A 13,606-nucleotide genomic window follows, 5' to 3' on the forward strand; every position below is an offset into this window, starting at 1 on the left:
ACCCAGATAAGGGGAGAAGGTGAAATTTGAAACATGAGCCAGGCAAGGGCAGGTCTGGTCCCCAGATCTGAGACAGATGGACAGCAAAACATAGAGCCCTAGTGGGGCCCTCTTTGCACACTTTCAGAATAATATTTAAAACATCTATTTTTACCCAGTCCTCATTGAAACCCCATAAGCTAGTTACTGCTAGTGCGTGTATTTCACAGAGAAATTGGGGCACAGAGAAATCAGGGAACTTGCCCAGTTCACACAATTGCAGGACTGCGAGGACCCTTCAGTATCATCGACTGCAATCGTCCATTTTGCAGACATGGAAACTGAGGCTTGGCTTGGTGAAGTGACTTGCCCAAAAGTCCTGTCCAACATCAGAATATGGGGCCTCTGGCTCCCAAGCAGGGCTCTCTCTACTCCACCATCTTCATGGAATAACATAAAAGAACTTCAAAGCACAGTTTGATGGGGCAGGCATCCAACTTGCTCTCCCTCCTAAGGCTAACTCTACCCAGTTATGACACAGGCAGTTACCTCTGGAGCCTAGTTGGATATTTTTAGGGAAAAAAAAAATTACATTCTCTCCTGCTAACCCATCATGGTACTTGAAATGTCCATATTAACCATTCTTTTTAATCATTTAGTCACCCAGTTCATCAACAAATAACCAATAATTACTGTGTACTATTTCAAGGGGTAGAGTGTACTTAGAGAAGCCAGACCATGATTAGCTTAAAATCTTAATAAATTTGAGTACTGATATTCCATATTTAAGCAGGACAAAAAAAGAACTGATAAAGTTTGCTACGAACTGGGGGGATTTTGAAGACAAGACTGAGTAGGATCGTGGTGAAGGAGAGTCTCTTAACCTTTTAAGGTTAGCTTAAGTCTGTCCCTGAACTCAGGAGGGAATTCTCACCCACCCTACTGAGAACAATGACGAGGGAGACCTCCATGCATCATCAGCTTTCCATATACTGTCCCACAACTACTGGCTTCTGAAGTTTGTATGAAGGCACCCAGCACCGGTACAACGGTTTGTGCCTCGAACTTATGTCACCGACATCACAGCACTGCATAAAGTGTTCCTGACTCCAGCAGACCCTCTCTTACCATCAGGGAGCCTGCGTGGTGAAAACAGAGCCCATGCAGACAGGCTGGCCAGCGGGGCTGCACCCCTGCGCAAGGGCAAGGAGCAACCCCTCCTGATGCACGTGGCTGCAGCGCCACCGTGTGTTGGCAAAGCGCCTGCGCAGCCCGCGGGGTCAGGCGCTCATTCCGTCCATTCATTCAGCACGTCTAGCCTATTCCGGGCTTACCGTGCTAGGTGCGGAGAGAAAGAGTGAAGAAACAACACGGCACTTGCAGCCTAGTGGAGGGGAATGCCAACCCATTTCTGGTATATTGCATTCCGGAAGCTTTAGCAAACAGAAACGGTGAATAACTAAATGTGCTGTATGAGGGACAGGGAGGACTCATGTATGATGTCCAGCGCTCTCTGCTTACCACCTGCCCCGCACCTCCACCGCAGGGGTTTGTGGGAAGGGACATTCATGGAGCAACAAACTGTAGAGGACTAGAGCTGTGGGGCACAGGCTGAGTGGAGCTGCCAGCAACAAGGCCAGAGGATACCTTGTGGCAGTGCTCACCAGGTCTTCTCCTGCAGGCCCAGTTAAGGCTCCCTCTGCCCACTGTCCTCCTGAAGTAAGGCGGCCTGCCACGGCCAAAGCCCTCTGTCGGCCTGCGCTTCAAGAATAGTTGTGGGACAGTATATGGAAAGCTGATGATGCATGGAGGTCTCCCTCGTCATTGTTCTCAGTAGGGTGGGTGAGAATTCCCTCCTGAGTTCAGGGACAGACTTAAGCTAACCTTAAAAGGTTAAGAGACTCTCAAGCGCCAACCTGCATTTTATTGGGTTGTCTTTGGTTCCCCCTTGTGGCAGTAAAATGAACTACATGCATACCATTTGTTTTCAACAACCTTCAAACACAAAAGTGGCATTCAGAGCTGAGATTTCCCCATACAGAGAAAGCACCAAGGTATTCCATATTCTTTTTGTTGCAAAATCCTGAGGAAATTTCTCAACCCTCCTCCCTTGGTTTCTATGACATTACAATCCTGGTTTTCATCCTGCAGAAAAAGGATGAGTGCTTGAAGGAGCCAAGGGAGCTGATGTGATAGTCAGCTGAGATGCCCTTTAGACGAGAGGAAAGCTAATGAGGAAAAGACAGAATTAGGTAAATGGGAGTAGGGAAAGCACTGCAAATGTCAGGCAGGAGGGGAGAGGTGAGATGGGACAAGTGGCAGTGCACCGAGGTGGGGGGAGCAGGCTGCCTGGCTGGCAAGGGCATGCTGCACGATGGACAGACCTGGTTTTGCCTGGAGACTCCTTCTTTGCACCCCACCCTCATTTAGGGTGCTGAGACACGGGAACAGCATGCACTATGACTGGAAATTGTCCCATTGAGGAAGTCATGTAAACCTAACCCTGTGAGAATAGCGACTACCTGCAGAGCCATCCAATTTTTCCAAATCCCTCTCCTGCCTCTCTATCCTGTCAAACCCATTTTTCCCACAGCCAGAGCATTACCTTAAGAACATTTTAAGACATTTCTGTGATTGTTAAATCCCTCTGGTATTACATTAGCTATCTTCAATAGCAAAAGACCTGACATTGCAATAATAGTTCCACGCAATTTTAAAGCACCCTGCCGTGTAGAGTGGAGAAAGGAGGAAGGCAACGTAGAGAACAGGAAGCTATTGATTAAACTGTAGGGTTTTAAGCTAATTCCAATGAGGTGGAAACATACTTGCCTTCTCAAGTTCACATCCAAGTTAAAGCTTTTCCCATCCCTGCCAGCTCAGGACTGACCATGAGCATCAGCTCTGCAGTGGGAATAGGGGATGTGATGTGATTATCCACTCTGTCTCTCCACTTGGGAACTGGATGTAAGACTGAAATTTTGATTTTGACTCAATCCACTTTTTAACATTTGAAATGTCATTCAAAGGTGGAGGCAGAAAATGTTTGAAAGCAATGATTGGGAAAAAAATTTAACCATTTCCTCTTTGTATCCCCAATGACTCCAGTCCATTCAATAAACTTGTTCCTAGCACACAGTAGATGGCAAAAACCTGTGCTTCCTCAAGAAGTTTCCCCTTAGTAATAAATATTAGATTCCAGGTGCTGGTGGTAGCCTAGGAGGGGGCTAGGAAGGAACTAAATAACAGTGCTCACCCCATCCTCCAAGAATAACAGTAAAGACTCAAAAGGTTTGACAAGAGAATTAGGCAGACTTAGTTTCTGCAGTAGAGTCCTGGGAGACCCCAGAAAAGGCATAAAGAAAGGTGTGTGTCAGTGATGCTGACATTACTTCATCTAGCCCATCAGAACTCATTCAAATAAACAGACCCTTAGCACCTCTGGCTGAGCAAGGCACTGTGCTAAGTCTTTAGGTGATGCTAGAAAGCAGTAATTCCCATCAGGGATGATTTCAGCCCCCAATGGGACATTTGACAATATCTGGAGACATTTTGGGTTATCACAAGTGGGAGCGAAGTGTGCGTCTGGCCAATTTAGTGAGTAGAGGCAAGGGATGCTACTAAAAATCCTACAAGACAGTCCCCTACTAGAAAAAATTATCCTATCCAATTGTCAATAGTACCGAGGTTGAGAAACTCTGCTCTGGAGAAGAACTGGTACCATCAGGAATGCTGTTGAGAAATGAAGATTCCCACACCCCACATCAAACACAGTAAATAGGAATCTCCAGGTGTGGGTAGTGGGGATCTGCTTTCCAACATTTTTGGATGGTTTTAATGCACACCTAAGACTGAGAATCTGAGTTAAAAGAAATACAAAGTCATCCTCTAGTAAGAGGAATAAGACCTTCTGGGGGAAGGTTATAGGAAACGCTATGACAAGATGTAGGCTAAGATAAAGCCATAGAGAGAAGTGGTCATAATAATAACTGTAACTACTCTAGGGGCCAAGCCTAATGCTTTACCCACATTAGAACAGCATCTCATGGGGTGGGTCCTACTGGATATTACTGCCCTATGACAGAAAACTAACAGAGACCCAGAGAACTGGGTCATATGCCTGAGAAAGCACCACTGGAAAATGGCAGAGCCAGGGATCCAACCCAGTTCTGTCTGAGGAAATCAGCGTCCTCAACAGCTATGCTCAGGTGCTGACACAGTGCTTTGGGAATTCAGTGACTGTCCATGAGATAAGATGAAGGAAAGAAAACACTTCAAGGAAGAGACTGCCTTGGAGTGCTGATAGGACTTCACCACAGAGCAGGACTGGGGTCAGCAGTGCAGGGCAAAGCCAGGCTGCCCGCTGGTCACCAAACATGACCCCACCCTCCCACCTCAGGGTCCAGCTCACGTTTTCAAAACTTTAAGGCTCGGAGGAAACGCCTGGTTGAGATTCACAGTCTCACTTATTCTCTTTCTGCTGCTACAGAAGTTCTTTGTTGTTATTTTGTTTGAGGTGTTTTTTGTTTTTTTGCTGTTTTTTTTTAAACCTAAATACAAAGTTTATGTGCTGATTATCTTCCAGTAACATTTACTATTTTTCCACAGATTATTTTTAATTATTTATGCAGGGTATGAATATATAGAAATATCTGGCTTTTTGTTTGGATTGCCAACTTCCATGCACCACTAAAAGTATAACGGTATTTAATCTACACTCAGATGACACAAGCGTACTGTGGAAATAAGATGGATGATGTTGTTGAAGGCTGGCACTTTACCCAATTTTCTCTGCACTGAAAGGCATTTTCTCAAAAAGCTTATAATTAATGTTTCAGTTACTATCAATGGTCAGGTTTTCCTAGAGCCCATCTAAATGCTAAATCAGCTTTTTTTACTTTATACTGATCTTTGGGGTGTGAATTGGCCTAATGGCCCAATTTTAAAATAATGTTTCACAAATATTACTGTTTAAAGTGCTTGCTCCATAAATCTTCCTGATACTATCAATTTAGTTGTTCAACCAGGGCAGTGACTAAGGCAAGCAGGGTAGAGGCCTGGGGCACAAGGTTTAAGGAGGCACTCACTCTCAGGATCATGCAAATGTCAACCCTGCATTTACCCAACCCTGAGAGTGAGTGCCTCCTTAAATACTATGCCCTAGGTGCCTACTTTGCCTCTCCCTAGTCATGGCCCTACCTTCAACATATGTTTACTGAGGGCCTATTATGTGCCACACAACAGCAATAAAGGTCCCTATCCCCAAGGAGCTTACATCTCTGAGGTAGTTTGAATTACAGCTGATTTTTCAGATACTGCCAACTGGCTGATGCAAAGGTCATTCCAATCTCCCTTTCCTTGCTGCCCTCCCCTTTCAACTGGGTGGCTGAACCAGAAGTTCTGCTGAGAGCTTCTGGGAGAGCTCTCCCATCTCTTTCACCTTCCTCCTGCCTTGACCAAGGATGTGATGTCCAGAGCTGTGGCAGCTAATGTGCAATCATGAGGGAAGGGCCAAGAGAATCATAGAGATACCAACTTAGAGCCCTGATATCATTGAGCTGCTGAGCCAATGCTCAACTCCACACTTAGGTTTATGAGACACATAAGCCCCTATTTGTTTAAGCCATTATTGACCAGGTTGTCTGTTGCTTGTAGCTAAGGGTATTCCTAAATGAGACAACTGAAAAATGCTTATTCCTGCTGTGTTGGGGTTGACCCTAAATCTTGACCATTACCTGGGTAAAATAACTAGCAATTCAGTTGACTCAGCTCCAACTGAGAACTGGGAAGAAAAACTGACTCTATTATAAGCTCTTCTTTCAGTAGAATTTTATCAGTACTTAGCAGTCTCTCAAGCATGTTTGGCTATGAAAGAGAGTGAAGAAAACTGCTTAGCATGATACTCAAGGATCTGTGTAACTAACACAATGTGCTGCAAGTCCAAGTTTAATAAGGCATAAAGGCCCCAGGGTTTACAGGCACACAGGGTCCTTGTCATCATGAGCATCCTCTGGGAATCTCAGGAGACACGTGCTGTCTTAATAGCACTATCCTTGCTGTCTGCATACCCATCCTGTTCTCTGCTCTGCTTTGAGTCTCTGGGGCTTTTACCAGGAAATTACTTGCAATCTATTCCGAGTCAGGTTAGCCTGCCAGGATGAAAGATCTTAAAGAAACAGAGTAAGAAGATGTCAACCTACACGAATGTAAGCAAAGAGTTGGCTGGATTTATGTACAGAACACACACGCACACACATGAGACAAAAATAAAATAAAACTTTTGTTCCAAACTCCCTGGTTTGAATGACTATACTCTTAGAACCAACCACATAACTTCCAAATATTCATTTCTCAGTGCCATTAAGCCTTGTCTTCAAACAGATGATTTCATATCATTGCAATATACCTCTTTTTCCTTTTAGATCACAGGTATCCCTTAAAATCACAGCTTCTGACTACAGCCTGCCCTTCTGCAGCCATTAGTCACCAAAATCACTTACTTAATAACCACTTTATAGTTACTTAGAATGATTCTTTTGGAGTCATTTGTCAATTTGATGTTTATTTTATAAACACTTAGAAATTCAGCCAATTCTTGACATCCTAAGTGCTCTTAACTGAAACTTCCAGAAAACCAAGAGGTGTTAGTGGGTAGAAATTCATTGCCATGGGGCCAACATTCATGCAGGTTGGCATGTCAGTTATGAATTGTATACAGCTACTCATAACAGAGTGTAAATAGGTTAGGCTACTGATAACAGAAATCAGCCATTTTCTCTGGAAATAAAAGAGCTTTGCTTTCCTCTCATTAAATCAAGCCTGCAGGTGAGTCTTCAGGTGAACAGCAAGGTCCCACTATCTCTCTACCCTAGGTTTTACTCTCAAAGTTAACTCAAGTTACAAAATAACCACAGCAGCTCCAGCCATTACATCCACACTCCAGGCAGCAGATAGGAAAAAGGGGCAAGGAAAATAAGGATGCATTCCCAGCTGTCAGCACCCTCTCAAATGATTCCCAGAAGACTCCATCCAACTCTTTCCACTTACATCTCATTGGCTACTCCTACAAAAGAGGTTGGAAAAACTACTTTTAGGTTGGGAACTTTGCCAGCCCCCTTCCACTTATAAAGGAGACTAGTTGTTGAGTAGGCAACCCACAATTTCTGCTGCAGTTAGCGGAGTCAAGAGAGCCATACCAGAAAGTAAGGGTGTGAGCACTTCCGGATCAGCTTATTCCACAACAACTTCCAGGGTCTGAGGCTTTTCTAGACATACAGAGCAACCAGCTCACCCCTAATACAGGAGACTAAGGCAAACCCTGGGAGCAGAAGTTAGCACATATATTGTGATGTTTCTCTTCTCAACCTTTAACCTCCCAAAGCAAATAAGGTTCACCTTTCCATGGGCAGTTATGATGGATGCCCTCAATTTAGGCAAACGTAACCCAATATGAACTAGACTGGGGGTCATCAACCACAGCCTAGGGGCCTAAATTTCCCTCCGTTTGGTTTTATAAATAAAGTTTTATTGGAAAACAGCCACACACATTTTTTACATCTTGTCTATGGCTGCTTTTTGCTGCAACAGCAAAATTGAATAGTCGTGACAATGACTATTTTTCTCGTGAAGCCTAAAATAAATACTCTCTGGCCCTCTCTGGAAAAAGTTTGCCTATCTCTGGGACCATACAAAAAGTAAACAACAGCAAAAACAAAAGCAGAAATTTACTGAGTGCTTACTCCACATCTGGCTCTCTGCTAAAGGGGTGGTGGCCTGGCTTTTACAAGTTATCCAGTTTGTTTAGAACAGAAAATGTGTCTGGTATAGAGTTTTGATGATAATGCTTGAACTTCTTACAGGTTACAAAGTGCTTTAATATACATTAGAGAGAACATGGACATTCCCATTTTATAAAGTAAGGAAGCTGAGGTACAGAAAGATTTAGGGGTTGTCCCCATTCTTACATTTGTAGCAGCACCAAGAGTCTGAGCCCCTGTCACTACAGGTCTCTTGTAAATTGCCCACATTTCAGAAATATACATTGTTCAAACGGGGAATCCATGTAGTCACTGCTGAGCATGCATATATAAAAAGTAGCACAAGCTTATTAACAATCTTGAGTCCAAAGCACACTATGAAAAAACAACTTAAATTGTCATTCCTGGAGATTTTCACCTATCTCCTTCTGTTGAGGTCAGCGGGCAGCAGCAGAAGTAAATACACAAAACTGAGCTCAAAGAAAGTAAGAACACTTTTCACCCACCTCTCAGACAAGGACTAGCCTGCTCTCTCAGTAAGGACATTTTCTTTTACAATATTGTGAAAATTTTTATTTTATTTGGCTTCATGTTATGAGAAAAATTTTTTAAAAAATTAAAAAAAAAAAAACAACTTTCCCAGACTGGAGGAAGAGAGAAACAAGATACTGATGGCAATAGAATCATGACCAGAGATGTGAGAGACTGAAATTTTCATGGGGACTAAGGGGACCAAAAAAAGGCAGCACGTGGCCCTTTCTATAATTCTACAATCCTCTTGTGACATTATCTTCTCCCAGATGCCAAGTCGTTTCTGGAAAATAGAAAACTGCTCTTACGAGCCTTGTTATTTTTCTTTATAAAAAGCTGTCTGAGATCAGAACAAAGAACAAAATTTTACAAATTATGTTACAAAATCCCCCCCACTAAGTTTTTTTCAATAGTGTAAATCCTTGTTCATAAATAAATTCAGGGATTTTCAGAGACTTGAAGGGGTTGAAACCAAAAAAGTTATTCCACTGACTAAACATCCCCCACCCCCCTGGCTCCCAAGCACCCAAACAACACCTCTACCACCACCAGCAGCAGCAGCAGCACAAAGGGGCTCGGCCCTCTTGAGACTAAGAGCACCTTCCCTGCAGAGAACCTCTCTGGTTTTCCTAGTGTGTGATGCTGACAGCATCTCTTACCCGGCTGAGGCCTGACCTTGCCTCTGCCTGCCCTTCTGCCCGCCCTCCCCAGCACCCACCCCTCCCGTGGCTTCCTGGAAGCCAGCAGGGCTTCAGCTGCCCTAACCTTGAAGGCTGTCTCCTTGGGCACATCTGGTTTTGAGAAAAGAGCACATTCCCAGATGTTTTCCCAAAACTTACACACAAGCCTCTGGCTTTCAGCCACCTCTCCCCCCACCTCCCAGCCCCTTGCCCTATATATCTAAAGGGGGGTTGCCACGGGAGCAGACATACTCCAGTGAACTTCCCGCCGTCTTGCTGTCCTGGGGTAGCTGTAGCTCCCTGGAAGTAAGCTCCCCTAATAAATGCTTAAAGGCTGATCACCCTGGCGTTCAGTGCCTCTTTCTTCAGAATCTCAATAGGCCCCATAGTAGGGTGGTTTGGGGCAGTCCCAGCTGGGTCCCCCTCTATTTCTTCTTTCTGGTTCAGCAGGACGCAACACTTAAATTTCCTTATTCCACTACAAATCTAATCCTCGGCCTCTTCAAACCACTGACTCTCCCCACTGCTGAGCTGCATATTCTGTTTTCCTAGCCAGTGCCCACATCTAATCTCCACCCTCCTCTGGGCAACAGGAAGTTGCCCTCTGTAAACTGCCTTAACCAGAATCCCCCGTTTTCCAGTTGGAGTCAGGCAGTGGGAAACACCACCAGGGGATCAGCCGACAGGAGGAGAAAGAGGCTGGAGCTTATCTGTCTGGCTTCCTATCTGCCACTTCCTACAGCTACACTCGTTCTGAGATCTGGTAACTGCTCCCCGCTCTTGCCCTTCAGGCTTAAGGGTAATTCCCCTTCCTCCCTGCGACAGCCCTGGGGTATTTCATCATCCCTTGTATCTATCCCTCAGCCCTGTCCACACCATTTGTAAATAGTCCTCTCATTAAACTCTCTTGTACTGCTTTTGAATCATGTGCCATCTATTTCCTGCCAAGATGCTGGTGGGTATGATGTCTTTATCCTACTTGCTACCTGATTCTATATAAGGAGCTCGAATTCTCAATATCTTCAAAGCTGAAGCCTGCTTCTAAGGAACTCCACAGTCTGTAAGACTTACCCTGCCACCTCCACAGCATGTCTCTCTCACATCTCCTTTGAAGCACAGCCCATCTGGACATACCTCCAGAGTCTCTCTTTGGTGCTGATTGTTTTAATCACTGAGATTCTGGCTCCTGACTCAGAGACTTCCTCTCCATCCCAAGTGTCCTTATCAATCTGGGCAACCTCAGAGCTCATCCCAGATAATACATCCAATGTGAAGCCATGAAGTTCCTGGAACTCTTTGATTTCTATTAACTTCATCTGCTTGCCCTTTCTGTTTCCCCTCCCAAGACCATGTCTCAGATTTTGTCCTCATGACCAAGGTTGGTTTCCTTCCAAGTTCACACTTCAACATCCACTTTCTCTATGCCATTCAGTTCCATTATTCCAATTGTGGGTGCTTTTGACCTTATAACATCTCTTGTGCCTTGCCCCTACATTGTCAGCACAGCCATTACCTATGCCACTCTCCCTTCTGCATCCATTTCCTTCCTTCTCCATTCTAGACACTTGGTACCTCACTCTGACCACTCCCTGCCAGTGCCTTCATTCACTGTTCTTGCTTTTCAATCTTCTCTCCTCTCACTTATAAGTGCCTAACTTGGCTCAATTCTTTCCTGATCCCCCTCTTTAAAGGCAGGCTGTAAAGTGCCACTGAACAAACCCACACACTAAAGTGGTGCCACTGAACCTTTATTCATTAGCCACAGTAGGGCCTTCAGAAACAGTCAACTACACTTTCAAATTATCTTGGTCAGATTCTTCTAGTCTTCTGAGGGGCTTGTTCTGTGACTTGTCTTTTAAGTCACAGAACAAAAGTAACACCAGGTAGGAACTCCCTCCCACCTTCCCAAAGTGCTCCTCTAAATCTACAAAAATTTATCTCTGAGATCATCTCCACTTCACCCCCTCTTTCCCCAGAGAGAGTTGAGCTTCCTCCCATCTAAGGATAACCTCCTCACCTGAGACATAGATCCCAGCTGTTTTTGGACCCTTAGCCACAAGTTATGTCCTTTCTCTCCTCTCCACCAGCTCCTTCCCTTTAGTTCATGAGTATACTCTGGTCCTGGACTCCCTCTATCACTCTTCGGAGCCAAGCTGCCGGAAAGAGTCCCCAGTTTCTCTACTTCCTCATGCCCCATTCATTCTTCAGTCCATGGCATTCTGGCCTCCACCCTTTCACTCCAATGAACATACCCTTGATAAGTCATTGCTAAACTCATTGTCAAGTTCAACAGTCATTCTTAGTCTCTATTTCACTTCTCCCAACAGTTGAACATTCTTCCTTCTTGAAGCTCTTTTCTCTCTTCATGTCTATGAATTTCACTTCCTCTGTTTCTCCTTCTTCCTCTCAAGACTTTCCTATTTTGTCCCCTCCTTGTCTTCTGCCTGCTTCTTAGATGCTACATTTGCCAGGCTTCAATTATTTATCCTCTTCTCCCTCTCTCACCATCCCATAGCAACTCAGACATATCCATGGACACACTGATGACTCCCAAAACTTTATTCCCACCCATGCACTCTACTGAGCTCCAGAGCCAGATTTCTAATTCCCCACAAAACATTTGCACATGGATGACCAAGAGGCACTTAAAGCCTAACATTACAGAACAAAACTCATTATCTTTTCTCTCTATTCCTTGTCCCAGGAAATGGCAACACCTTTTACCAGGTCATTCACTAAACAACACAGTCCACCCCCTCCTCCAATCAGCAGCCACCACCTTGACACTTTCTGCATCCCTATTTCCTGGTCTCCATCACCATTGCTACTGCCTTAGTTCAGGACCCGGTCATCGCTCATTTCTACTATTGCAATTGTCTCCTATCGGGTTCCCTGCCTCCAGCCATGCCCCCTCCAATCCATCCTTCAGATCTGTCAGAAACGTCTTTGTAATATGCAAATCTGAACTTTACACTCTAACTTATAACCCTTTGGTGGCTCCCCATTGCAGACTGGTATGGTCTAAACTCCTTAGCATTGGATGCATGCTTTAGTCCTGCCTCTCCAGCTTTGCCTCTAGTAACTCCCTGACCCCTTCAAAATCTTTTCAGCACCTATACCCACTTGTGGTTCCCCCAAGCACATCACGGTGGCCCATACCTCTGTGCCTTTGCACATGTAGCCACTGCTTTCAGGAACAACCTCCCTCCCTCATTGGCCTGGACAGATCCTGCTCATCCTTGTCTATTCATAGTGGTGAATTCTCACATAAAATGTGGCCCAAATAGCATCCATATTACACTATGATGTACATACTCTCTGTTTTCAGAACTGCCTCTCCTACTAGATAATAAGGTCCTTAACAGCAAGGGCTATACCCTTTGTGTCTCCTAATCAGTAGCACGTAGCATGATGCTTACTGCCAAGTTAGGACTTCATAATTCCTAGTAGAATATAAACATAAATAAAAATGAATGCCCACAAATTAAATCACAATATTTAAAATTCACAAAAACAAAATAAAGATATTTCTACAGTTGTACAATTTTGAGGGAAAAAATAAGACCTCCAAAAATAGGAAAGGAAAGAATTTCCTTCACTTAGCGTGGTTTAACTCTGCCCAAGCTAAAGGCAAGGGGGTGGACTGCTGGGTAAATGGTGTTGCCATTTATTAAAGTCCTTCCCATCTCCATGATTAAGCAAATCAACTCTCTAATACAATTTTTAGCAAGCTGTGTCAGTTGTATTTTCATAAGAATTCTGATTCAGATTTGATTCTGATTCCAAGTGGTCAGTTCAGCAGGGTATGGCAGAAATAACATGAGCTTTGAATATTAGACAAGCCAAGATCTGAATTGCAGCTCAGTCTCTTAATTGCTATATGACTTGGAGCTATTTAACCTCTCTAAAGCTTGGTTTTGTCAATAGTCATACAAATGATATCTACTTCACCAGATAGTTCACCCAAACACTTCACATTCTAAGACCCAGTACACAGTGACTGCTCAGTGCTGTTATTTCCCCCTTAATGAACGAAATTTATTTTTTTCCGTTTTTAACCGAGCATCTCTTTGCAAAGATTACAGAAGCTTCTCTCATAACCAAGCTATTTCCTCCCTACACTGACAGCCTGATGATGTCTCTCCCAATCCACGAACTCTCATCAACTTTCAGGTTTTCTTTTTTAGAGCAAAACTCTCCTGCTTTCTTTTTATAGCTAATTCAAAGCAAAATGTGACAATAGATAAAGCATCGATTTACCTTAAGTGCTAACCTGTCGCCAGCAATTGCTTCAAACTCAAACTATGGACGCTCTCTCCTCATCCGGAAAAACTGGTCCATCGCCGTCGTCCCCTCTTGCCTCCTCCCTCTTACCTTTCTTCAAGTCACTTTCTTAGCGCCAATTGGATGGCTTGGGAGCATTGCTGCAGATTCACAGCCTGATTGGCTCATCTCACTGTCACTCCCGATTCTGACCCTGCCTTTTCTCAAGTTTACACTCTGGTTGCCTAGGCTATCCTGGTGACTTGTGTAAGCCCAAGTGGCATACTCAGGGAGCGAAATCAGCAGGAAGTTTTGCTGGCAACTTCTTGGTTTCTAAAAGAGTATTAAAACTTGCCTCGGGTGTTTTATAAGCTGATAGTCATCAAACTATCTTACTTC

The 13,606-nt window shown here is 44.2% G+C and overlaps 1 protein-coding gene across 5 annotated transcripts in view; it reads right to left on the bottom strand.

Moving 5' to 3' along the window:
* The window catches only part of CAPSL (calcyphosine like), a 34,046-nt gene extending 20,684 nt beyond the window's left edge, over positions 1-13,362 (bottom strand). For 3 of the 5 annotated variants that reach the window (XM_037799451.1, XM_037799450.1, XM_037799454.1), the window contains exon 1: positions 13,205-13,361. The gene's annotated coding sequence lies outside the window, so the exon portion shown is untranslated. Of the gene's footprint in view, positions 1-13,204 lie in introns of all 5 variants that reach the window. The other 2 variants (XM_037799453.1, XM_037799452.1) reach the window with 2 other exon arrangements.
* Between the last annotated feature and the right edge of the window lie 244 nt (positions 13,363-13,606).

The sequence above is a fragment of the Choloepus didactylus genome, chromosome 11 (genome assembly GCF_015220235.1).
Source record: "Choloepus didactylus isolate mChoDid1 chromosome 11, mChoDid1.pri, whole genome shotgun sequence".
NCBI lineage: Eukaryota > Metazoa > Chordata > Mammalia > Pilosa > Megalonychidae > Choloepus > Choloepus didactylus.